We start from the raw sequence: 27,125 nt of genomic DNA, 5'->3' as shown, positions 1-27,125 counted from the left end.
GGGAATGAATTTAGTTTTTCTCATGATCGGATGCGCACTTGATAGCTATATGCGTTGCCGCTTTGTATATGTATATATGCTTTGCATTTTACTTAGTCAAAAAAGAGTTTAAAGTTAGCCCATGTCCTGTTTACATAGTATCCCTGTTTTTTTTTCTTTTCGCTATCTTAGATGTTTCTTTTCTCTATCTTAGATGTTTAACAAGACAAACCAACTAGCCCAGCCACGTACCTTACTAGATAATTATTTCTTTGAAGCAAAATTGGGACTTTAATTTTAGTAAAAATGTAACAAGTAACGATGTTTTTATACGATCAACTTAACCACAACATAGTTGTAGAAAAAACTATAGTCATTCGACATTTATCATTCTAACCAGTGCCTTAGAGGGAAAAAAAAACAGTTTTACGCTTTAGATGCAAAAGCAAATCTTTCTATCGCTGCTTTGGTCGCTTATACATTCGCACACATAATTTTACTACATGATATGCCTGCCCCCGTCTGTATCCAATTAAATTCAGTAAAAGTTGATTGCAAAAATGAAAAACTTTCGTCCGTCGAGCCGGATTTGAACCAGCGACCTATGGATGTCCGCATGGGAAAACCTCTACAGTCCACCGCTCTACCAACTGAGCTATCGACGGGCACACTGCTGTCACTGGCGCTTTCGAAAGCCAGCGAAGATATAGGTTATGCGGTCTACCGTTGGGGGAGGGCCTGCAGAACGAGCTCAGTGAAACCCGTTTGTCTAACAACATTCCAGGCAGGCGCAACAACCCCAAACCTTACGCGATAAAGGGATTCCCAGGTCGCCACACATGTAGCGTCTCTTCTCTCCGGGAACATGCGTCAAATTGAATAAAAACAAGGCAGTAACATGAGCATGCGGTGCTCGAAAGCTGGGGGCGCTCGCCCCCCAGTTCTCAAAGCGGGGGGGGGGGGGGGGGGGGGGGGGGGGGCGGGGGGCAAGGCATGTGTTGTGCCCGTCCTGACACAGACGCCACTAGGCAGGGCAAACACCGCCCCCCCCCCCTCCCCCCGCCCCGGGGGGGGGGGGGGGGGGGGGGGGAAGGGGACTTTCGCCCGAACTTCGTTCGCGTTTTCTTCTTTGTTTTGAACTCCCAAACTTAATTAGAGCCACGGGATTCGATGGCGATAGTCTCCCGGTCATCGAGACACCATTGCTCGGTCATAGGGTGCACGAATAACGACAGAAAGCGTCGAATACTGTCCGAGGACCTATGTATCCGGCAAGGCGAGCACTCGCCTTGCCGGATTCCATGCAAGCCGGCGTCATTTTCTGAGCGCTCTTTCGGTAGATGGCAGCGATTGGCTGTTCCAAACGATTTAGCGGGGAAGTGGAAACAGAAGTTTTCTTTATCCGGGGTCACGCTGTTCATACATCAAACAGGAGGCAGTCTACAGACACGAGTCCCCGTAATATTCCAATGCCGCATGCCAAGTTTCTTTTTTGAAATCATTGCCATGCGGCATTCGAAGCAAGGATCTCGCGGTGACTCGCGTTCGAATCTGTATACAGACGGGCTTTTGTGTGATGTATAAGAACCTTTCACTGTTCACAAACACGAACCGCTGCTTGCGTCCCAACCGACTTCCGGTCGCTTTGTCTTTGCGAGCCTGTTCGAGCTTGATTATGCCTCCAGTGCTAGAAAGCATAAATACTACTTGGAAAACAAAGCTGGAGATTTAGCGAGGGCCTTCGGGGATTTAACGCCTTGGAGGAGACAAAAAAGTTAACAAATCTCGCGCGTCTTAGTTATTTTGACGTTCGTTTGGAAAATAGGTGGTTAAATTCTTTATCGACGTTTCAACCAGCGGTGTTAAGGTGGCCTTTGTTGATTCGTTTTACGAACCGGAAGGAAAGGGGCTATAACAGGAGTGTCCAGAGTGACAGGAAGTTAAAACCGCAGACAAAAAAAAAAAAGAAAAAAAAAAGGGGGGGGGGGGTGGCGGTTGGGGGAGGGGTGACGGTGGGGGCGGGGAGCTACTTTTACTGAGAAACGACATCGAGTGAACAGTCCTTACCATAGGAGACAAGTATAATTGTTGACTACAACAAATCACACCAGGCAGCAGAACGTTTCTTCAACTGCTAAACAAAAATTAATGCATGGTTCGTCAGACAGCCACTGCTTCTGACGCCCGCTATGCGCGTAGACCTTTTTTCGCATATTCTCGTCCCGAGCCACCTAATAGGCGTATCCGGTATGGGCGACAAAAAAATAATAAAACATTTCAGCTTGTAAGTTGTAACTAGTAAACAAATAGAAAGGAGGAAAAACGAGAACGTGTGACGGTTACGCTTGTATCCTAAATGTGTTTTATTGGCGTGGTGACGGCAAAACAGTGTTTTCGCCCATACTGGAAGTGACGACAATTCAAGATGGCGGCGCCCTCGTGAAAAGGGTCTATGCAGTTCGAAGTTTTTTTTCCTAAAATAATAAAGGAAACAGGGCCACTTGACACATTTATGTGTCAAAAAGCAGTCCAGCTGTATGTCTGTAATGTAATACAAAACTAGCCAAGACTGAGTAAAAAGAAAAATGTTTTTTAACTATTTTTGTCTTAGAAACACAGGAGAAGAAGGGGGGCACGCTTACTAGGGAGCCGCGAGCCGCACTTGAACCCGCGAAGAGTCGGATGCAGCTCGCGAGCCTCGGTTTGGCCACCCCCGGTCTATAGACCTTTTCATCCTCCTCCGCATGGGCGCTGCCATCTTGAAATCACGTGACGCGGCAGCCATTAGGTTGCTTCAACTTGCTGCTCCGCTCTCCCCTCCGCGCCTTGGCGGATGCGGTGTATTCGTGTTTTTCGTCGCGTTTCACCGCGCTTGCTTGCCTTACTTCGGAAACTGTAGTCCGATACGTCTACTCGACGACTCCTGAGGTTTGTTTACTAATAGTGGCGAAACATTCTCAGTAAGAAGCGCGTATATTTATATCGGGCATTTAGGATTGCAAGGCGTCAAGAATAGTCAGCATAAGGAGACTATCTGTATTCCGTGAAAGTATCGTTCTTTGTATTCATAATATATCGAAAACAGTTTATTTTGATTATGTGAGGAAACTCGCGGAGGAGATAGACAAGTAACGTTTAACTTGTATTTTATCTGAGGCTAAAAGTAAAGGTACGTTAACATCAAGCGATTTTTTTGTTCAAAATATCACACCTGCATGTGTATGAGGTTCTCAATCTCCTTTTTTGCGACGTAGACATTCGGTTGGTCGGTTTACTTATGAAGTTTAAGAAATTCTATACTATGCTTAATTTACTTAACAGAAAGGTTGGGACCTCCCGCGTAAGAAACTGTCAGTTGTCCTTGCGCTGTTTGTTTTCCGCTAATATGAATGACTAACTAGCCCAATCGTCAACACTAAAGAAATAACGTCGTTTCTATTTACAAATTCAAAACGCGGTTTGGGTTCGGCGCATGCGCAATAATGACGACGCTTTCTTTGTTTTTGCTCACGCTGTTTTATCTTTTGCCAGCATCTAAAATCCGCAATAACTCAGGCCCCCCCCCGAAAAAAAAAAAAGAGCCGTCTTAATAACAGTATTTAAGTCCAGGATTGTCGATGGCGAATACAGGTTTACTTTTTGCGGCTGGCTACACCGAAATTTATAAAGCAAATTTGTGCTAAGAAATAAATATTTGTTCACACAGGTCCGTGAAGTGGTGCCTAGCGCTAGAATTCAGCCAAACTTTCCGAGGTATTTCTCCCCCTGCGCCCTTTAATTTTATTTGGCCGATTTTGCGGAAGACGAATGCCAGATTTAATTTGAAGGTCCTGTCACTTATATCATATCCTGAGTAAGCAAATGTTGATATAAAAAAAAATGTATTCCCTAGGGCGAATATCGCGAAATGCTGCTGATGAGTACTTTAGCAGTATTGATAATTTGAGAAATTTCCTAATCAGCCTGTCAAAACATGCTTGAGTACTAAATTAAAAAAAAGAGACCGAGACGATATTATTTCTTTATATCAATTATCTGCGTCATTACGCGATACGTTTTTATTCTGCGAAGTTCACTAAAGGCTGGGTGCCCACGAAAACCAAACAGTGAGTTGTAAACTCGCGAGTTCATCTGTTCTGGCCGATTCAGAATATTGCTAATCAAGCTGTCGATATGCTTCCCCCCTCTACATTCACATGTTAATTTCTTTATTAGTTTGTTTTTCTGGAAACTGGCGTCATCGGGTACGGTTATACACGATGGTAATCTTCCCTGCACATCAGTCAGGCGTTTCGCAACCGACCATAATCAGATACATCAATGGAGTTGGTAAAAAGAGCCCACAATTTAAGCTAAAATACACCTCGTAGTCATCAAAGTGGCTCAATACTACTGTTTCATTGGTTGTGTGCTACCAGGAAAATAGTCGTATCGCAAAACTAAGCAAAAACAGCGTAAAACAGCAACATAGCCGCGCTCACGTTGAAACCGAAACCAACCAAATTGAAGCAACCTAATGGCGCCGAGTGCGTCAGCGCCCTCTGTCCGCCGGTGAGGCAACTACTAAAATGAAAAGGTTTGGGAGTGTAAACGGCGAGCAAATGTTCCAAAATACGTCTTCGGCGCATCGCAATGCAAGGACGAGCGCGCCAATCAAAAGGGAAACATAAAGAACTGCGCAGGGAACGCGCGATGACGAGGCAGCCAAGTGAGCTCCTCATGGGCTGAGGTCGGGGTGGAACAGAAACACTTGGGCGCGTTTAAAGGGTAAACAAATGCACGAGCTGAGCAAGGAGCGGACGAACTGGCACGCCGTATAGCATACAAGAGTGCAGGTAAGAATGCGTTTTCATGCAACGGCCTCCGCTTTCAGTGGCAGAAAAGTGAGCAGTAGGCGACACCAAGAATGAGAAACGGTTAATCGGCTTTACATCGACTATAGGTGATCTCTAGCAGCGGCCTGATTAACTTCGGCAGCACGGAAGCGTCTGCGGCCGCGTGTCAACATAGGCGATTAGTTTGCGCGCGCCAAGCATATCCGGCTTCGTGGAAGCGCTCATCTCCGGTGGATAATATTGGTGGGGACCGATCGTCTCATTCATTTCCGTGTGCTCATCCGGTGATTCGGTTGATCGGATTTAGCGACGTTAGCACGACTTGAGGGGATGACAGGTCTTATCTCTCGTACATCAAAAAGAAAAAAAAGGGTACAGTGCGTAGCAGTTCCAGGACATAGGCTCTGTCGTGATTGGTTGATTTGTTGCTCCTTCCCCTGGTGAACGAGGTAAATACGTTTTAAAGACAAAACGAAGCAATTCATTTTAAAATTATGTTCTTTAAAGAAATACCACGTTACCAGGCAATATTTGTGCGTTTGTCCGGTGCAGCATCTCGGGCGAAAAATTGAAAGGTGCTATCGTCTTCAGACCATTCCAATAGTCGCCCTCTGCCTGTTGTCATTTTTTGTTTACTAGGTTGTAAGACGCGTTTGGGGCACGCGCGGTAGCTCTCCTTCGAAAGATCATGTGATGCGCTTGCGTCCGGTGGCTCTGAAGATTTTGGCCACCTGACGAGTGCTGGAAACGTGTGCAGGCGATACCTAATACGCCCATAAACCTCGCAGTATAGTAACATGAGTACTTACGGTGGCAAGTTTGCGACCGTGCCTTTGGTGACTTACCGAAAACGCGCGTCATATAGGCAGGACCACTGCAATGTACGCAGCTGTAGTTACTGAAAGCTAATATGTATTCAGAAATCCTGCGTTAATTTACTGTACAGTGCGATATTAGCTCTGTACAGTACGTCTTGGCGAAGTCGTTAGGCATCAGCGTCGCGTTCATGCACCGCTTTAATCAGTTGATTGAATCAATTGTTAACGAGTTGCTTGTACATAAATTAGAGCACTTGGGTTTCAGTGGCCCATTCAATGACTTCCTGACTGACTACATCCAAGGTTTCAACAGCTAGTAAATATTGGTGACGCCAAGAGTAGTTTTGTGACACTTAGGTACGGTTTTTCCCAGGGATCTGTTTTAGGACCTCTCCTTTTCAACATATACATTAATGAAATTGAGAAGCTTCACTTTTCCTCGCGAGTATTTCAGCATGCCAATGATACCGCTTTGGTTTTATCTGGAAATGACGAATTCTAGGCTACATTATCTTTTCAAAATAACATATTCCACCTAATGGCGTGGTTCGCTAGCAACCAATTTTGTGTAAACGTCAATAAAATAAAACTAATGATTTTCTTCATAACCCGCTTATAATTATTAAATTTTCGGCGCCCTTAGCTTTTCACATATCCACTTGTAACAACTGCAGGTACGCACCACTAGAATACGTGTCATCTACAAGGTATCTGGGTGTGCTTTACGATGAACATCTCCAACGGGGAGCGCATATGGACTACCTGGCGAGACGCCTACGAACGGTATCTGTTTTATATACCGCCATCGTTTTCTGACCGATGAGCGCACTAGATATAAGACATATCAGGCACTGGGGAAGTCTATACTACGATACGGAATAACAACTTGTGGTTCCTATCGTCTTCAGACCATTCCAATAGTCGCCCTCTGCCTGTTGTCATTTTTAGAGCGCAGCTCTTAGGGGCCCGTTTCCGGCTTGAGCGGCGTCGCCGTCGGCGTCGCCGTCGGCGTCGGCGTAACCGCGCGGTGCATCATGGGAAATGTCCCATAATGCACCGCGCGAGCCCCCCACCAAGGTCACGTGACCTCGTGGGGGGTCACGTGACCCCCCGAAGTCACGTGACTCCCCTGAGGTCACGTGGCCCCCTCCTCAAGGTCACGTGACCCCCGCCGATGTCGCGTGACCCCCCGATGACGTCATCGTCACTGATGACGTCACCGGCATCCACATCGTCATCGTCATCATCACTGATGACGTCACCGGCATCCACATCGTCATCGTCATCATCACTGATGACGTCACCGGCATCCACATCGTCATCGTCATCACTGATGACGTCACCGGCATCCTCATCGTCATCGTCATCATCACTGATGACGTCACCGGCATCCACATCGTCATCGTCATCATCACTGATGACGTCACCGACATCCGCATTGTCATCGTCATCATCACTGATGAGGTCATCAGTGACGTCACTGATGTCGTCACCGGCATCCGCATCGTCATCGTCATCATCACTGATGACGTCATCAGCGACGTCACTGATGACGTCACCGACATTCGCATCGTCATCGTCATCATCACTGGTGAAGTCATCAGTGACGTCACTAATGACGTCATCGGTACCCGCATCGTCATCGTCACTGATGACGTCATCAGTGACGTCAGTGATGACATCATCGGCATTGGGGGTCACGTGACCCCCAAGGTAACGTGACCCCCCCCTGGTTAGTTTAACCCCCCCCCCCCCAGTGCCCTTCCCTCCTCCTCCTCAAGAGCTGCGCTCTAATTCGGCGTTACAGGGAGTTGTAAGCGGCTTTCATTTTTTCTTTCTTTCTTTTTTTTTTCTTACGGTTGTGCGCAGCGAGAGTGACTAATTTAGAACTTTGCCCGTCTTTTGTCCAAACCCGTCGCGATGTTTCCCTTCCTTTTCAACTGTGACACGTGATTTTGTTTACTTCTGCTTGTCATTTTAGAGCGCAGCTCTTAGGGGCCCGTTCCCGGCTTGAGCGGCGTCGCCGTCGGCGTCGGCGTCGGCGTCGGCGTAACCAAGGTCATCCCAAGGTCACGTGACCCCCAAGGTCACGTGACCCCTCCCAAGGTCATCTCAAGGTCACGTGACCCCACGTGACCCCCTGAAGGTCACGTGACCCCTTCCAAGGTCATCTCAAGGTCACGTGACCCCAAGATGACCCCACGTGACCCTTTGAAGGTCACGTGACCCCCAAGTCACGTGACCCCTCTGAGGTCACGGGACCCCCGAGGTCACGTGGTCGCCTCCCCAAGGTCACGTGACCCCTTCCAAGGTCATCTCAAGGTCACGTGACCCCACGTGACCCCCAGGTCACGTGACCCCTCTGAGGTCACGTGACCCCTCTGAGGTCACGTGACCCCTCCAGGTCACGTGACCCCCAAGGTCACGTGGGGGTCACCTTTGGGGTCACGTGGCCTTGAGGTCACCCCCAGGTCACGCCTCCCCGAGGTCACGTGACCCCCTCCCCGAAGTCACGTGACACCCCCCCCCGGAGCATATTAAAGAATGAGGGGAGGAGGAGGAGAAGGGGGAGGGGTCTACCCTCCCCTCAGTACCCTTCACTCCTCCTCCTCAAGAGCTGCGCTCCAATTCGGCGTTACAGGGATTTGTAAACGGCTTTCACTTTTTTGTTTACTAGGTTGTAAGACGCGTTTGGGGCACGCGCGGTAGCTCTCCTTCGAAAGATCATGTGATGCGCTTGCGTCCGGTGGCTCTGAAGATTTTGGCCACCTGACGAGTGCTGGAAACGTGTGCAGGCGATACCTAATACGCCCATAAACCTCGCAGTATAGTAACATGAGTACTTACGGTGGCAAGTTTGCGACCGTGCCTTTGGTGACTTACCGAAAACGCGCGTCATATAGGCAGGACCACTGCAATGTACGCAGCTGTAGTTACTGAAAGCTAATATGTATTCAGAAATCCTGCGTTAATTTACTGTACAGTCAGTGCGATATTAGCCCTGTATAGTACGTCTTGGCGAAGTCGTTAGGCATCAGCGTCGCGTTCATGCACCGCTTTAATCAGTTGATTGAATCACTTGTTAACGAGTTGCTTGTACATAAATTAGAGCACTTGGGTTTCAGTGGCCCATTCAATGACTTCCTGACTGACTACATCCAAGGTTTCAACAGCTAGTAAATATTGGTGACGCCAAGAGTAGTTTTGTGACACTTAGGTACGGTTTTTCCCAGGGATCTGTTTTAGGACCTCTCCTTTTCAACATATACATTAATGAAATTGAGAAGCTTCACTTTTCCTCGCGAGTATTTCAGCATGCCAATGATACCGCTTTGGTTTTATCTGGAAATGACGAATTCTAGGCTACATTATCTTTTCAAAATAACATATTCCACCTAATGGCGTGGTTCGCTAGCAACCAATTTTGTGTAAACGTCAATAAAACAAAACTAATGATTTTCTTCATAACCCGCTTATAATTATTAAATTTTCGGCGCCCTTAGCTTTTCACATATCCACTTGTAACAACTGCAGGTACGCACCACTAGAATACGTGTCATCTACAAGGTATCTGGGTGTGCTTTACGATGAACATCTCCAACGGGGAGCGCATATGGACTACCTGGCGAGACGCCTACGAACGGTATCTGTTTTATATACCGCCATCGTTTTCTGACCGATGAGCGCACTAGATATAAGACATATCAGGCACTGGGGAAGTCTATACTACGATACGGAATAACAACTTGTGGTTCCTGCTCGTATTATAAAAAAAATACGAAAACTAGATATTACTTCGCGAAATATAGCAATGACCATTGCCTAAGAACTAAACTTGTTGAACTTGAAACTGACTTAAAGATGCGGTCGCTACAGATCTTGCCAGTTGACAACTTGTATCTCTGTACCATGTTAATACACTAGTACTACAAATACACGTTTAAGCAGCCATTAAAAAAAAGCAAAGGATCCCGAGGAACAGAGAACGTTTCGTTCTGCCAAGGGTTTTCACAAACTACTGTAAAAGGGTACGGCATCTTTATGTTCCACATTACTACAACATGTTGCCAGATAGACGTTTGGATTTGCAGTAACTTAGGATTGTTAAGAGTGGGCTGAGAGAGTGGTGCAATAACTTTGCTGCTTAACCAAATTTGCAACGTCTAGTCTCTAACATTCTATCCATTGCAACACTATCCCACCCACATACACACACGTGCTTTTGCGGGCCTGGATATATCATGTTGACGTTTATTATGCAATACGCTTATGTATGTTTGTATGTATGTAATAGTTTGAATCACTTCCACAATGATACGATTTCGAGCGTGTATTTTTTAGGAACATGGCAGATCTAAGAAACGTCGTCAGGTTTATAAGAACGATTTGTATTTACGTGCGATACGGGTTTACGAATGTCATCACGATTATGGGGATCAAAAATACGCCGCATCTATTTAGTACATGATATCAAAGCAGCGCCAGGCTCTCTTTTTCATTTTGCGGTTGACGTGCATCGTAATGAAGGAACAATATTTTGACTCTAAGATAATCGGTTTCATACCCCAAATTTTATTTGCAGGCTCGCAATGGGAGATTATGTTTTGTATCTGCTTGCAAGCAGCACATAAAAAAAGATCCTGCTTAATATTTTGTTTTAGCAAGACCCCAGATAGCGAAAGAACTCGGTAAAAACATTAGATAAGTTTGTATTTGCTACGGAGTTGGCATTTGATCGCGCAGATGTCGTCACTTCTTAAAACGCGTGCTGTCCTGCACTACGCGGTTGATACACTTGACGTCGTCGTTGTACCTCATCATCATTACGTGACTCGGCTTCACAGTGCATTCCTTTTCAAATATTGCGAAATGTCTACGGGCGTTCTCGCGCTCGTGCACCTCGAGCGTCGATGTAAGGTGTGTACGGACATTCCTCGCTTCCGAAATCCCACAGAAAATTGAGCCCAAGAAAAGAGGTTTCGTCGCTTGTCACCAACTTAATTCAACGCAATCGCGTACTCCCTCAGAAAGTACCAGTGTACCGGCAGGGCCTTGGTGTAGCCTTCCAGCAAGGCAAAACCGGTTGTAAAACAATATTACGAGCTGTTATAAGCACTATATGGCACTAAGACGATCAAAAAAGAAATCTTGATGATTCGATATCAAGAACAAACAATGCTTACAAAGAATGATTCACTTTTAGAGCGCAGCACTTAGGCGCCCGTTTCCGGCTTAAGCGGCGTCGCCGTCGGCGTAACCGTAAGGTCACGTGACCCCCCCCCCCCCCCCTTCCCACCTCCTCCTCAAGAGCTGCGCTCCAATTCAGCGTTAGAGTTAGTCGTAAACGGCTCTCATTTTTTTTTTTTTAGCAGACACATTCTAACCTCGCGACGGGCCCTCATGCATTTGCCCATAACAACGACGCTAGCAACGTTTTTTTTTTTTTAGCACATCGCCATGTTGTGACTTCATCACTTACGGGGTCAATGGTCAGATGTCCATTTTTTTTTTCCGAACGCTCTGGTTCGCGCACCCCACGGTGAGCGAACACAGCGCACGCCGATGCCTGACGAATGTGACTATTCTATAGGTTAACACATGACTGCTCACTTTTCATTTGTGCGCGGATGAAAGAAAGCGATTTTTTTTAATGCATGAAATGCCTTTTAACGACCCCAATGTCAAAATGTCGTCCATCCGTCCGTCTGTGCGTGTATTTCCTGCTAACTTTAGCAGGGAAACTGAGTTGTTATGTAACGTGACTGGACGCCACGTGAGCCATACGCCAATCAAGTTACTCCGCCAAAGTTGGAGAGGAAATTGGTATCACGTGACCAATACGCCAATTTAGTTTCCCCGCTAAATATAGCGGGAAAATTGATGTCACGTAACATGACCTGACTGGACGCGTACACCAATTAACGTTCCCCGCTAGATTTAGTGGGAATTTGATGTCACGTGGACCTACACAGCAATTTAGATTCCTCGCTAAATTTAGTGGGAAAATTGACGTCACGGGACATGATACCACGTTACCTTTTGACCAATTCACATTCTGCGGTAAATTTACGTGACCTAAACAGGTTCAGTTTACCCACTAAATTTAGCGGGGAAATTAAGGTCATGTAACTTGACGACACTTGACGCGTACATCTGTACGGAAACGTGAAGGGCAGATCAATAAAATGTCTTCACTAAACCTAGCAGGGAGATAGAGGTCATTTGAGAAATGGACGTCCTTTGATATGCTGCACTTTAGCCTCCCCGCTAAAATTAGCGGAGAAATTGACGTCACGAGACGAAGGCACCCAGTTTTCCCGCTCAGAGTAGCGGGAAATTGATAGCAATAAAGGCTATTCTTAATTCGCCGAAACGACGGTTTAATGTCTTCTAAACAACTTGAAACTATCGCAACTTAATTACCGCATTTAGTGCGCTATAGGACTTTAAAGATGAAGGTTGCTGCCAATTTTTTTTTTTTTTATTTCAGACAAAATGCTGGTATAATTATAATCGAAGTGAGACGAATAGCGAGTAACCTAACTTGGTTAGAAAAAGGCGGTATAATAGCAACGAAAATACTTTACACGTCGAAGGTTCTAACCAGCGTGTCAGCGTAAAACGAGTGCGATAACGGTACGGTACTATTTTCAAGACTGCTGGAGTACCACCCTCCTTTTAGTTCTGCTTCCGCATCGACTAATATATACAACTCGCCTTCCTCGAGCTGTGCGTGATGCTTTCGCTAATCAAACCATTTGTTAAAAACACAATTAAGAAGAAAAAAAAAAAAGATACCGTCCGTCGAGCCGGATTTGAACCAGCGACCTATGGATATCCGCACGGAAAAGCCTCTACAGTCCACCGCTCTACCAACTGAGCTTTTTTTTTTTTTTTTTTCTTTTATTTACATAAAATGGGCACTATGTACATGGTTAAAAACGCATATTGACGTAGGGAGTGCTCAGCGTTCCGCTCTACCAACTGAGCTATCGACGGGCACACTGCCACAACTCGCGCTTTCGTAAGCAAGCGGAGATATAGGTTATTCGGTCTGCCATTAAGATAGGGCCTGCAGAAGGAGATCTGTGAAACCTGTTTGTCTAACAACATCCCAGGTAAGCGCAACAACCCCAAATCTGACGCAACAAAGGAATTACCAGGCCGCCACGCATGTAGCGTCTGTTCTCTCCGGGAACATGCGTCAAATTGGATAAAAATAAACCGGTAACATGAGCACGAGGTGCTCGAAAACTTTTCCGAAGGCAGCGTTGTGCAGCCACTTCGTGGAGCCGTCCTGTGGTATGCTTGCGCACAATCTTACTGTATATGCTGAGTGAAAATTTTTCTTCATATTTTTACATCGAGGAGCGCATATATTAAACCCCCGGTGGACGGTGGACGGGAAAAATCTGGAATCTAAACATATATATATATATATATATATATATATATATATATATATATATATATATATGTACACACATACATTTGTTGTTACGCAGCTCAACGGTGCTACTTTACACTGGTATTCGTCGTTTTGCTTGTGATTTCCGAGAATGGTATTTGTGTTGTCGTATGTCAAGGTTTTGTATGATTTTGAATTACCACCACTCCTATACAACCGGAAGTCGGATTAGCATCATCAAAAAATAAATAATTGAGTATATATTTATAGCACCAGTTAGGATTTGTTTGTAACACACGTCAAAGACAGCGTTCATTTTGCTTGGAACGTTTCTGCCGCACTTTCGGGCTCAAGGTTTTATTCAGTCACCGGTATTGCCTGCATAGGGATTATTTTTTAGTCGTCTGCACTAACGTAGTTTTAACTGCGATGCGTCTTGCTGAGTACCGTTGCGATATTGTATGGCTTTTTTCACGAGATGCAGGCCGTTTTCTGCAAAAGCTAAACATCTCACAAGAAAAAAAAATGACGCGATATCATTCGAGAGCCTTAATTCGGGTGGTAGACTGCGGGACAGCGTTAATGCAAACAATAAGTCGACGATTTGTTTCAAATTTTGTTGCATGAGGGTATTATCGGGCATAAAATTTAGAACCTTGTGAAAGTGCACAAAGTAAGCGCTTACCAGCACTATAGGCTTTTTTTTTTTTGATGACAGCCATTAAAGTTAGAAAAGAAGACGGAATAAAAACTGGTGATCATTGTTGGCACCAACAGTGTTGCTTAGTTTACATGGCGGTCGTCTTAAATTCGTTTCAGCATGCGACTTTTTGTTTTTATATATTCTAGTTAAAATTAAGGTTTGTACTTGTAATCTGTCACTTTCACACTTTGTTATTACGTTCGTAAACCAGTTCTAAATCTCGCCATAAATTGTCTTTTTTTTTATTAGGAAGATAAATATAATTTTACAATCTTAAACTCATTCTTCAAGTTCTCTTATTTAATATAAAATATATATTCTAAAAGTGTACAGAGAACGAGGCGGGTAATTAGTGCAAGTAATTGATTCACGAAACGGTAATATAGCAAGGGACATGCGCTACTCGTTAGCCCTTAAAAAAAAAGTTGTAACCAACGCGTTCACCAACTATTTTTTGCGTTAGCAGTAACAGCGCATGTTCTAACACTACTCGACAGTCGGCCCTGTCTGTCATCCCTCCACATAGCTTAGTAAGCACATTTTCAGTACGAGTCATATCTGCTGCCCTGACAGGGACTTTCGTTCCTGCAACAAAAAAAGCAAAAAAAAAAAAAAAAAAAAATTTCGTCCGTCGAGCCGGATTTGAACCAGCGACCTATGGATGTCCGCACGGGAAAGCCTCTACAGTCCACCGCTCTACCAACTGAGCTATCGACGGGTACACAACGGCTACTCGCATTTTCCTTCCCAAGTGAAAATATAGGTTATTCGGTCTACCGTGAGGAGAGGGACTGCGTAAAGGGTTGCTTGAAACCTGCTTGTCTAACAAGGTCTCCAATAGGCCCAGCAACCCCATATCCGACTCAGTAAAGATATTCCCGGGCCAGCCCATGTCTTGTCTGTTTCGTCGGATTGTAATAACTGTTTTCTCCTGGGAGCACGATTCATGTTGAATAAAAGTAAAGCGGTGTGGCATGAGCTTGCATTGCGAAAAGACTGTTCTGATGGCGTCTTACGCCGCCACTTCTTGGAGCCATTCTGGTCTGTCTTTGCGCTCATCCCCTCTGTCTATCATGAGGGTGCAAACTTCTCTTTATTCAGGTGAATTCAATTTTTTTTTTGTCCTGGTGCAGATACATTGAACCCGTTGTGGATGGTACAAAGCGGGAACTTAAACATGCATTTGTTGTTTTGCAGCGCTACGGGGTTGCTTTTTAGTATTTGTTGTTTTGGATGTGATTTTTGAGAACTGTATATCTTGTCCTTTATTGTGATGTATACCCTTTCAATTAACTATCACTCCGGTTACAACCTGAATTCGGATTGTCAGTATCAATAAATGTATAATACGATACATTTATACCAGCTTCTAGCGTTTGGTTATGGCACAGGGAGACAAACTCAAAAGACAACCTCAACATATTTTGCTTGCCACCTTCTTGTCGCCTTTTTGGGTTCATTGTGTTAGATATCCACCACCTTTCCTGCATGTTTTTATTTTTTTTAGTAATTTACACTTTCCTAATTTTTACTGCATTGTTTTTTGCCGAGTTTCGCACTTATATAAAGACTTACTTAGAGGGAAGCAGGTCTTTTCCTGCAAAAACGACAAATCGCACAAAAACAAACAAACAAAAAAAAAACAAAAAAAACGTCACATAGTGTCATAGCAGGGGACCTGCTCGTAGAACGATTAAGACAGAGACCCATGGTGCCCGCCATGATATTTTTGTAAACATGGGACTTTTTGTTTTTAGTTACTTTAGCTTAAATAAAGGCACTTAGAACCCGCCATGTCGTAAGCCTTTGTGGTCACTTTGCAGGAAATCTTGTCATAATTTTTTTTAGCTTTACAACATGACTTTGGTTTTTGACTTACTAAAATTAAATTATTATGACAAGTGTCCCACTCGAGCATCCCACGTGTGTCCCACGCCGGTTTTGCAAGTCGGGCCCAAGTGGGCCCACATGGGAAACCCAACTTGGCTGCCTCAGGGCACCTATAGGATGCCTACTTGGACAGCGCACATGCGCTTCCCTCGTGGGACCCACAGTGCGTCTACTTGGGCAGCCAATAAGGGCCCTCCTCGTGGGACCCACAGGAGGTCTAGGTAGGCAGCCCACATGGGCCACCTTCGCGGGGCCCACAGTGGGCCGTCGGGCAGCACACATGATGTCCCCCTGGGAACCTCATCTCGTTCGGGGTCATTTGATCATTTCCCTACTGTGTGGGGTATTACGGTGCATCCAAATTGAGCCTACCTCAATTTTCCCGTGCATCCAGTGAAAAAATCATCGACATTAAAAAAAGAGTGCAAGCGAGCAGGTTCAATACTAAAACCTTAACCCAGCAAAAAAAAAAAAAAAAAAAAAGAAAACGGGACGGACAACAGATAGATAAAATATATATTACCATTTTGATACATTTTGATAGATAAATAAAACGAATTGGGTAAGACAAGATGGGGCATTGTATGTGTACGAAATGGACCAAAGAACTGTGCATATTTTCATATAAAATCCTGTTGGACAGATAATCGCGATACAGAGTCAGCTTGAGCCGGCTAAAGTCACTGGATCTGGAAGTTACAATCCAGCGACTTTAGAGCCGGCTACAGACACATATAGTTCGTTGCAACTCAAGAAGGTAGGGCGAGGGTAAGACGGGCCGGGGAGGAGGAAGCAGACGGAACGCTAAAGAGAGAAGGAGGTTTCCCCCTTTCTTCTCCAGCGTTCCGTCTGCTTCCTCCTCCCCGGTCCGTCTTACCCTCGTCCTACCTTCTTGGGGTGCAAAGGACTGTAGTGTTAGAGCATATGCGACATTCCCAGAAGAGTGTTTGAAATTCACCTTTGAATTAAATACTCGGCGTATAAAAAATTAAGCTCCTCGTAAAAAGGCCTTCTCAACAAACAAGCTGAGTAGTAAGTTAGCTAAGATTTCTCTTTCACGCTTAAAGCTAAAATTCTCGGTTGTTTGATATGAAGTTAAACCGAGCTCTTATGTTGAATGTCCAAAACGTGCAGTAAATACTCTTAACATCAGCGGAAAGTGCAATTTTAGGAGCTGCACAAGTAGTTCGAGTTGGGCCGCGTTTTCCCCCCTTTGGAGCCCACATCTGTGCTAAACTTTCCACCGTATAGCCATTGTGCACTCTCAACAAAAGGGTTGTCCTAGCAACTACACTTGGGGTAGTCAGAAGCCGTCACAGATATCGCTACCCCCCCCTTCGTTATACTAACAACCCCATGGGCAGTCACACGGCACGCAATCAGCATGTGCTCACAGTGAGCACCCCAAAAGCAACATGGCGGCTGGCAAGCGACAGTGGAGCAATACGAGTAAGGCCTAGCGAGCTGGACTGCTTTTTGCTAAAATACGATTCTCAAGTGCGTACGCCCGTTCGCTGCCTTCCGTGCGCACAAAGCACTCCGAAAGGCGCCTCGAAGCACCGGCACCGCACCTAATACGAGTAGGGGCGACGATGTGAGGGAAGGGGGGGGGGGGGGGGGGGGGCGGGCGCATTCTAGGGGGTTTGGCCGCGATTGCTTTCGCGAGGCCGGCTGCATTTACTTCGCGGCCAGAAAACATTCAAAGAAGGAAACAAAATAGCGACAAATGGAATGATATCTTTATTGAACAGAGCATCTGCTTGCTGTGCTCGCCGCAAGTGATCCGGCGTTTTCGGTTGACAGCGGCGAGGCGAAGCATCACCGATTTAAGCGGCGTCGGTTCCGATCGTTCAACGCTCCTGCTCACCTGTTAGCATTCGTTATCCACTTTCAAGTCCCTGGTAATCCTCACCGCCTCTGTGCACGCACTTGGCGCTATCCACCGCACGGAACACCCATTCAACTGGCTATGGGACTGATCCCATTTGGACGAGAGGCCGAGAACCGAACCAGATCGAACCCTTTGTGGCTGCTACGTGGAGCCATGGAACGCCTCCATGTTTTTCACTCAAATAAGTAGACACATAAACGCGCGACTCCTTGAATTGGGCGGCGACACGCGCCACCTAACGGACAGCCCTCAAACTAAAGAAAAAAAGAAACCAGCAATTCTTGCTTTCAGCGCCTCGCCAGACAATGCCGTATGTACATATCCCACGCCACACTTCACTCATACGCGACATACAGACATCACAGCATTTTATACATCAACGCATTCAGAAACAGCACGAGATACAACATCACATATTGACACTCTACATTTCTATACACACGTCAAGTCGACACCACCAGCTTATAGACGCTTTACACACGCGCCAAATTACAGCCGCCATTGCTGACCTTCTCTTGTCTTACCGAGATGCCGAGCAACTGAAACGGTAGTTGACGATCCTCTACAAAGGCCGATGCTTTAGAAAAGGACACAGTTGAATCTAATGTAGCAGTAACCTGGCCTGCTATGGTAATAAAAGTAGTGAAATAAACGAAATAAGAGGAAACACAAACTGAAGGTCAGTTATGGCGGCGTCCATGCACAGCTGCTGCAAAGCGTCTATATACTGCTGTATTTTATGTGACCGATTAGGATGGTGACCACTGTCATATTTTGCATAAATACGAAAAGACTGTGCAAGATTTAGCCGTATATATTCTTTTCCTCTACTGCATGCCCTTAGGAAAGCGCTCGTATCTCTAATATAGGGCCATTGCAAAAGTGAACTGCAGGTTATAAATAAATTTGAATAGTTGCTACACGTCACATTTTGAACAGTTTCGTTTTCTCGCTTGGCTACACTTCAAGTATACAGAAGCCTGTTTAATTAATTGTATTAATTATCGAAACCAATTTCTGCAATCACAACTTTCTGAACACACTGATGCATTTTCTTTTCTCTTTTTACATATCTAGACTGACTTTAGCGGCGGTTGGGTACACGTTGAGTACACTGAGCACGCGCAGGTGATTTTAGCGAAGTCCGTCCGCCGGTCCTCCCCGAAGCGTTATTTCAGTTTTCTTCTTTTCGCTAAATATCCGTTCTATGCGCTCGCGCTCGCGCCAAGAGGACAGTGCAGAATTGCTGCTTTCGGGCCCGTGCCTTCACCTGCAACGAACGCGAAATACGTATGCTAAATTATCTAAATCCTGGTTGAGACAGTAATGTTTGACTGCGTGCGTCTGACTGCGTTGCGGCAGCAAGAAATCAGGACATCCCTGCTGCTTATATCGCGTGCCAAGATGATTCCTTGAATTGGATTCCACGCTTGATACGAAGCACAGACGTGCCGGTGAGTGGCTTTCGGTTCTCGACGCAACGCTGTCAAACGCTAGTGTCTGAACCGGCCTTGTTTGAAGCATTTTTTTATCGAGTATGCTCGATGAAATGTGCCAAATGAACCAGAGAAGGCGAATCCGCGAGACAGAGAAATAGTGAAATACACGGACATGATCCCAGATATCTGTGTACGTTTGTCCTGTCCGGCCTCAGTCGTGGTGTTCAATGCTTCATACTTCACTGCACTTGAAAGCAAAAAAATTGGGTACGACAGGCGCGCAAGTTCGGCGGAACCGAGGAGGCCAGTTGCAACTGATCTGCACGCAGAACTGACCGGTCACACCTTTATTGGGAGCACGCTCTTTACTGAACCGCACAATAAAAGACGACGAGAGTATCTCCTCCGGCGAACATTCAAGTCAACTCACGCCTGCGCGTAGCTTCCTGTGCTTTTCTAGAGATTTGGTTAAATTCCTCGAGCACGACGCCAGCTGCAAGCTGTTTACTGCTGTACATGGTAAAACCCGCGACGGAACCAAAAAGGACAACCGCGATACTTTTTATCTGCCTCGGGTTTTAGCAGGTGCCTACCAAGGTGGCCTGTACTTGTTTGTTTTCCACCAGTTTAGGCGAACTGAGCCACACGCTTGTTTCGACCGGTTTAAATTTCAATAAATGGTAACCAACGCACAAAGAAAACAAGTTTCAAGTACTTTTTGAGATTTTTGAAGTGACTTTTACTATTGAACGACTGCATGCACTTGAATGTTCAATTCAAGAGTTTATAAAACGTGACTACTCCATGCTTGTCACCTGCCAACAGGGTACTAACTCTCAATGGCTCGAGCCCAGTGGGTAGTTAAGTAAGCCTGTGGGGTAGTTACAGCCGTCAAAACGCACGATGACGAGGGGGGGGTGCTCACTTTTTCTTAGAGTGTGGGACCCACGGGGGCATCGCGCGTGCAGTACAAGTTGGGCATGTTCAAACGGTGCCCCTTCGGAGTCCACCTTTGCGCTAACTCTGCCCCGGTTTAGCCGAGTTGGGGAACCCACGGGGGCATCACAAGAGCAGCCCAAGTTGGGCATGCCCATGCGGTAACCTCATGGAGCCCACCCCTGCGCCGACTCTGCCCCCGTATAGCCGAAGTGATACCCAAAAGGGAATTACATGGGCAGGCCAAGTTGGGCATACACCCGTGGAGCCAACCTCTCTGCTAACCCTGCCCCCGTATATAGCAGAAGTAGGACCCACGGGGGCATTGCATGTGCACCCCGAGCGGGGCATGCCCCCGTGGACCACACCCCTGTATAGTCAAGGTGGGACCCACGGGGCTATTACACGGGCAGCCCAAGTTGGCCATGCCCACGCGTTGCCCCTATGGAGCCCATCTTTGTGCTAACTCTGCCCCCGTATAGCCGAGGTGGGACCCACAGATGCAGTGCACCCAAGTTGGGCATGCCCACGCGTAGCCGTGGTGGGACCCACAGGGGTACTGTGTCGGCAGCCCAAGTGGGCGCGCCCTCATTTTTCCCACAACGCTAACTTTTCCCTCGCATAAGAGAGGAGGAACCCTCGTGCGTATTGCACGGGCGGCCCGAAATGGGCATGCTTACGCCACACGGAGTGCCGACACAGGCACGGAATAGCCCCCGCAATACCCGCCGGGGTATTGCAGGTTCTGTCCCAGCTCATTTGGACAACGTGAGGCCCACGTGGGCCATGTGTGCTACACCTTATGCTACCTGGGAGGTGAGCACGTTCGTTGCAATTAGGCGTTACTGAAAGCATGAGAACAAGGACGGACAAAACAGATAAGTTGTTTTGTCCGCCCGTGTGTTTATTTTTTCAGTGACGTCTTATCACTGTAAAGTATCTTTCTCTTTTTCTAAAATACGTGTATTTGACATATGTTTGAGCTGACTCGCTTTTTTATATTTGTTTCTTTGACAGAACGCATACTTTTTTTTATTCAGATCAAAGTGTGATATGAAGTTCACTCAAAGCTTAGCGGGTAACGAGCTTACGTAGTTTAATTAACAAAACTATAAACTAACAACGGGAATGAGGTATTCGCTATAGCCATTTATAAATCCCACAATTGCGGCAGCCATAAGAATAACGCGTTACCAGAAAGGGTGTTAGCACACTTCCTACAGCGTCTTGCCAGTAACCACGTTTCTCAGTAAACACAACTTTATAATAAGGAAGGCCTGCCTCTAATACGTATTTTATTGAGCTCTGAGACGTGTTTTACTCATTGTGCCAAAATCTAATTGAAAGCCACATAAAAAAATTCCGTCCGTCGAGCCGGATTTGAACCAGCGACCTATGGATGCCCGCATGGGAAAGCCTCTACAGTCCACCGCTCTACCAACTGAGCTATCGACGGGCATATCACGCCCCCTGGAGCTTTCATATATGTATAGTAATGAAAACGTAGGTTATTCAGTCTACCCTTAAGCGCGATCCAAACCAAAGCTTCTTTTTGCGCCTGTAGGTCGTGCGGCTGCGGATGTGACGCATTTCGTGGCGTTTTTGCTGTTTCCGGGCGCGCTTTCTGAGTCAGAACCGTGCGCTTTGGTTTGGGCGGGCGAAACTTCGGGCGAGCGCGCACGCGCGCACGCGCGCACGCGCGCACGCAGGCACGAACGCACAAGCAAAGTGCAACTGCGACAGACTGACCGGCCAGACGGCGAGAGAAAGAGAGAGAGAGAGAGATCGCGTTGTCATGTTGGAAGAGAATAAAAGGGGGGGGGGGAGAGGAGAGGGCAGCTATAAGTCAGTTACAGGTTAAGAAGGTAGCGGCAAATGCCCCTCAAAGGGAATCAGATATCCCTCCGCCACCTCCGCATCCAATAGAGTCCCACCGTTTCCTTGACGTCAAGGCCAAAGCGCGAGGAGGGTCTTGCCTTTCTGTACATATTTGCTTTATTTTTCGACTTTGACTTAGCATTGTGGAAGCCACGAGAGGGAGATTAGAGTTCTCCCCCACCGACCGAAACAAATACGTCTTTCGGGGATTAGCTTCCCCCCCCCCCGATGGATACAAAGGCTGCTTTCAGGGGCTCGGTTCCCTCTCCGATGAATACAAAGGTCGCTTTCTTAAAAAGTGGGATCGGAGACAAGTGGGAATCCATTGAAGCGGAACAAGGAGCGTCTCCAGTGAACTCTTCTTTCGACTGCGGAGAGATTTGAAACGGGCGCATCACACTTGTGGGAGGAGCTTCTCCTACCTTCTTGACTTGACGCGGAGCCGGAACTAGCTTGCCCTCCACCGATTGGCCGGGACACAGGGGCGTCCTACTACGTCACCGCGCGTTTTTGTGCGCGTTGAGAAAGAAGTTGAAATCAACCAACTTTCTTGTGCGCGCCCGGAAGGAGCGAAGAAGCGGCGCGACGTCATGAAAATACGTCACATCCGCAGCCGCACGACCTACAGGCGCAAAAAGAAGCGTTGGTTTGGATCGCGCTTTAGAAGGAGGACAGGAAAGGAGGTGCGGGAAACCTGTTTGTATAACTTCGACGTAAATGACAATGGAAACATTTTCTCGCCGGCAAATGTCAGTGCGTCCTCTCTAGTCAAATTGTCTGTAACAGCTGTTTTGTGTATAAAGCGTGATCTATATTTTAATTTTTTTTTCTATATATTCATAAGTAATCTAAATGCCTACCAACTGAGCTATCAGATGGAGGGGAAAAAAGGACTTAAAGGGCACTGAAGTCATTTTTGAAAAAGGTTGTTTTTGATCTTATATTGTTTAAAATGTCTTAGTTGCCACATATACCAAGTCCTATATTACAAAACCGCCTATTCATATCAGGGCAATGGAAAAACATGTGGACTCTTTTTTCTCGCAGACTACATTATGTGAACCAATGAAAGCCCTACAATACGCGCAGATTCCTACTGATTTTATTATAACTAGTTTCGAAGAGTGTCTGATAGGTACACATTCGGATAAGACTCCTCTTTTTCTCCGCGGGCGAAGCCATCGCTTGCAACTCACCGACAAGCGCCCTTCGTCGACCACTTCACTCGGAAGAATATTCTTTCCAAAAAGGGTGTGTCGCGATCTTTGAACACGCTTTTAACGAGGAAATAAGCTACGCACGGTTGTGACTTCGGGTTTGTAGGGATGCTTAGAGAGTCTAAATTGAGCTGTCAGCACAAAAGGACAATCTCAAAATCGACTTCAGTTTAACAATGCATAAACTTGCTAGAATAACAACTACCATAGACATGACAGCAAAAGAAAACATGCACAAACAATAAAAGGGATAAATTAGATAATCGCAAGTAGAATACAAATAAGAAAGCCACAGAAAAATCTAGATGTTATTTTCGCTGCACATCAGATTGTAGAATCTTGTTATATCACCTTCATCGCAGTTTGTGCAGGAAAGTTATTTCAATCGATCATTGTTCAAGGTATGAATGACTTTGAATAAAAAAATGAGTGGCGTTTAATGTGTTTTAGTTTACATGAGTGATTCACACGGGGAAAAATAATGTGAGGATAATAATAGATGTAAGGAATCCGATAGCATAAACATGCAATGCTGAAAAACTGCTTCAATGGGTCATTACGCAGCCACTTCGTGGTGCCTTCCTGTGGTACGTTTGCCCACGATCATGAGTTATAGGGTGGCAAGTTGTTCTCTTTAACAAGCAATGTATTTTTGAGCAAATTTCGCTCATTTAGCCGTCAATCTCTGGTTGACGGCCAAATGCGAAAATCTGAACAAAAGACTTAAATCGTGCCTGTGGCACGATTTAAGTTGAGTTCTCGAACCCGTGCCTGTGGCACGGGTTCGAGAACTCTCTATTGTTTCGAAATCGTCTATTTTGTTTGTCATCTCTCGGCCGCCGTCTCCGGCTCAAGATGCTATAAATATCCACCAACTTTGCCTGCTTACTCTTTATTTCTTCGGTCATTCATACCTGCCTTGATTTTACGGTGTTGCGCTTTTGCTGAGTTCCAAAGGTGTATATCATAGCCTTGTTTTACGAGATACGTCTCTTGCCAATACTACACATAGAATAAAAAAACGATTGACACAATTGACAGCTAAGAGGCCTACTTAGGGAGGTTCAAGAGTGGACAAGGTAAGATAAAACGACAAAGCAACGACCAGAAGATACCAGTCGCGTTTACCAAAAAACTAAAAATTGTACTAGCAAAAAAAAAAAAAAAAAAGTTAGTTTTTGGATGAGGGTATGCTGGGGCACTTCTGTCTGACTATTCTTTTCCCGCGTTTTAGGGGCATTTCTATGTTACTCGCCTTTACTATTTTTAGTGCCTACCCAAGTTTGCCGCGTCCTTATTTATTTATTATTTATTAGTTTATTTTTACATACTACTGGTTTTCAATAGGACTCTCATAGGTGTGAGAGAAAGAAAGGACACTTTGGAAGGAACATACACTGGTACAAACAACAATAGCGGACCCATTCATACGTATACAGATCACATTTTTTAAAAGTCTCAAGAAGTGCGGTCATGAAGACCAAAAGTTGCTCTCGCTACGGGCCACAACACTCTCGGGCAATAAATTCCACTCACGTATCGTGCGCGAAAAATTCTCATTTGACATTCTTTATAACACATTTTTAAACACCGGAGGTGACGATTTTTCAGAAAAATGTAACACAAACCAGCTGGCCTGTCTACTCACTCTTATCTTCAAGCATTCCTTATTATACCTGTATTCCTGTAAATGACGAGTCCGTTTACTCCTTGAAATTCTGGAGTGGTGAAGTGTTACATACGACGATTTATTGACAACTCGTTGTTCCTGTGCCACTTGCATAATGTTTCAGATTAGGCAAAAGTGATAATATCTGTAGTCGGTGACAGATTAAGAGTTCAGGGGTAACTGCTCGCACCTCTTTCCACCTGAGCACAGCGAACGCTGGAGAGGAGGCGGCCTCCTCTCCTGCGTTCACTGTGCTCAAGGGGAAAGAGGTGGGAGGAGTTTCCTCGAGTCCAGTATAGCAGCACACGCGCAGCAAAACCGTGTAGTTTTCAAGTGAGATCAGGCTGAGTCAGGTAGCCTGCCACCGCAATCTCGTTCACACGCTATCTCTCGCTGCTGGTTTTGCTTCTTCTGTCGGAAAAGCGCAACCGTTATCTTTCGGTCGTCGCTCGTTGGTTTAAGCTTACCTTATCCACGACTGTGCATTGCGCTTCTGGCGGGCTGATGGTCATCTTGCAAATTTCTGAACATGCGCCTTTTTTATTTTTTTCTCATTATTTTACGGAGTTTATAGGAAGATACATTGACCCCTTAGGGCTTCTAAAATGTTTTGGTTGAGAAGATTTTTTAAACAAAACTGTATTCCGAAGCTAGTTCTTCGGTTTCTGTTTTTATTGATTAAATTATCACCACAAAATTATTAAAAAAAATACTTGACGTTACGGGAAGTGCACTGCAACGCTTTTTTATTTTTCAGTCGAGATGAGGAAGAAAAGTTTTTCTTAAATTTTTGTTACGGGTAGCAAGTAACGTAATATGGCTGACAAAATCTTAAAATAACAACGAAAATACGGTAGTTGTTAGGCATTAAACAATCTAACCTTCGGCAAAGAAAGAAAACAAAAAAAGAAACTATCTTAATAGTACGGATGAAGTAGAGAGACAAAGACTCTGGAGCAGAAAGAGGATTATATTTATTTTCTTATAATTAATCAATAATAACTATTGATTAGTACGACTTGGTAGATTTAGCGGTCGTGTCGTACCTTTTTTGTGACGTTTATTTGTGACGCCACTCTCATCTCATGAAAAACAATCCCGTAACACTCTGCGTTCAACCCTCAAGCGTTATCGGTATACGGTCACCCTGTCAAAAGGATGACTCTCCAGCAGTCGTGAATGTAATGCTGTTACTCCTAACGCGTCCTCTTTATGCTTACGGATCGCTTAGTAGACCCATCTTCATTGCACGCAGAGGTGCCACTGATGACAATACTGTAATTACACTACTGTGAAAGCTGCAGTATGTCAGTTAACTTTTGTTTTAATGAGCAATGTAATCAAATACTTATCCAGGCTTGTAATTTAATAATGTGTATAATTAACGACTTCCAAGCGGTAAATTCGAGAAAATCCCTCACTACTTTCGTAATTACGTTTGTCCCTAATGCGACATATTCTTCACGGGAGGGATAAAAAGAAAACGTTTCCTGATATTGTCACATCTAAAAAAGAAAAAAAAAATAAGTTGTTCGTTTGCACCAGCAAAGCGACTGCTCTGCATGGCTCACTCTGAGGTGCATGTGGCAGGGACGATGCAACAGGAAGCTCGTACTCTAAATCAAATGTTCCCGAATTACTGTTTTAATGGATTGAAAACTAATGTAAAACTAATTTTATTACATTTGAGGAGTAATTGTAATGTGTTGTCATTACTGTCAGTTTGCAAAAATTTAACCACATTCTCATATCTTTCCAGTAATAATATCATTCATTCCGGAGAGTAATTTTGTCATCCCTTATTGCCTCTCGTTTGTATTGAATTCTTAACTTACTAGGGGGTTTCGTTCATCCAACCAAAACTGTTTAAAACATTAAAAAAAATGCCGTCCGTCGAGCCGGATTTGAACCAGCGACCTATGGATGTCCGCACGGGAAAGCCTCTACAGTCCACCGCTCTACCAACTGAGCTATCGACGGGCACACAGCCGTCGCCCCTGCTTTCCTACGTAAGCCACGATATAGGCTATGCGGTCTACCGTTAGGAGAGGGAGTGCATAAAGAGCTGCGTGAAACCTGTTTATACAATTGCGTCACAAATGGCCTCAGCAACCGTGGACTCGACACAATGGAGAAATTTTCGCCTCCAGCATCTGTCTTGGCGTTCTGTTCTCGACGGATTGCTAGAAACACCTGTTTCCTTTCGGCGAACGCGATTCATTCTGGAGGAGCATGCGGTGTTCAAAGATTATTCCAATGGCGCCTGCGTTTGGGGACAACGTTCCTGTCGATTAGGAGAGTGCGAACTTCTCTTCATAGAGAAACAATTTTACTTTGACGTTGGAGCGTGGGCGTGTGTGGTATAGCTCACCGCAGCTTGCAAAAAGTGGAGCGACAGCTAGCGCAGCAGAACCCGGGTATCGGGAGTTCTGCAGTGCGAAACAGGCAAGGGCAGGAATCGA

The 27,125-nt window shown here is 45.5% G+C and overlaps 4 non-coding genes across 4 annotated transcripts; all 4 read right to left on the bottom strand.

Annotated features, from left to right (window-relative positions):
• Positions 1-553: 553 nt before the first annotated feature.
• Positions 554-644, bottom strand: Trnay-gua. Its single transcript is given in 2 exon segments — positions 554-589; positions 608-644. It is a non-coding gene; the product is annotated as a tRNA-Tyr (tRNA).
• Positions 645-14,370: 13,726 nt separating this feature from the next.
• On the bottom strand, positions 14,371-14,461 carry Trnay-gua. Its single transcript is given in 2 exon segments — positions 14,371-14,406; positions 14,425-14,461. It is a non-coding gene; the product is annotated as a tRNA-Tyr (tRNA).
• A 6,803-nt stretch (positions 14,462-21,264) lies between these two features.
• Trnay-gua lies at positions 21,265-21,355 on the bottom strand. The gene is given in 2 exon segments: positions 21,265-21,300; positions 21,319-21,355. It is a non-coding gene; the product is annotated as a tRNA-Tyr (tRNA).
• A 5,197-nt stretch (positions 21,356-26,552) lies between these two features.
• Trnay-gua lies at positions 26,553-26,643 on the bottom strand. The gene is given in 2 exon segments: positions 26,553-26,588; positions 26,607-26,643. It is a non-coding gene; the product is annotated as a tRNA-Tyr (tRNA).
• Positions 26,644-27,125: the final 482 nt, after the last annotated feature.

Source organism: Ixodes scapularis, unplaced genomic scaffold (genome assembly GCF_016920785.2).
Source record: "Ixodes scapularis isolate PalLabHiFi unplaced genomic scaffold, ASM1692078v2 PGA_scaffold2__306_contigs__length_199485367, whole genome shotgun sequence".
Lineage (NCBI taxonomy): Eukaryota > Metazoa > Arthropoda > Arachnida > Ixodida > Ixodidae > Ixodes > Ixodes scapularis.
This window is presented reverse-complemented; position numbering and strand designations above follow the sequence as displayed.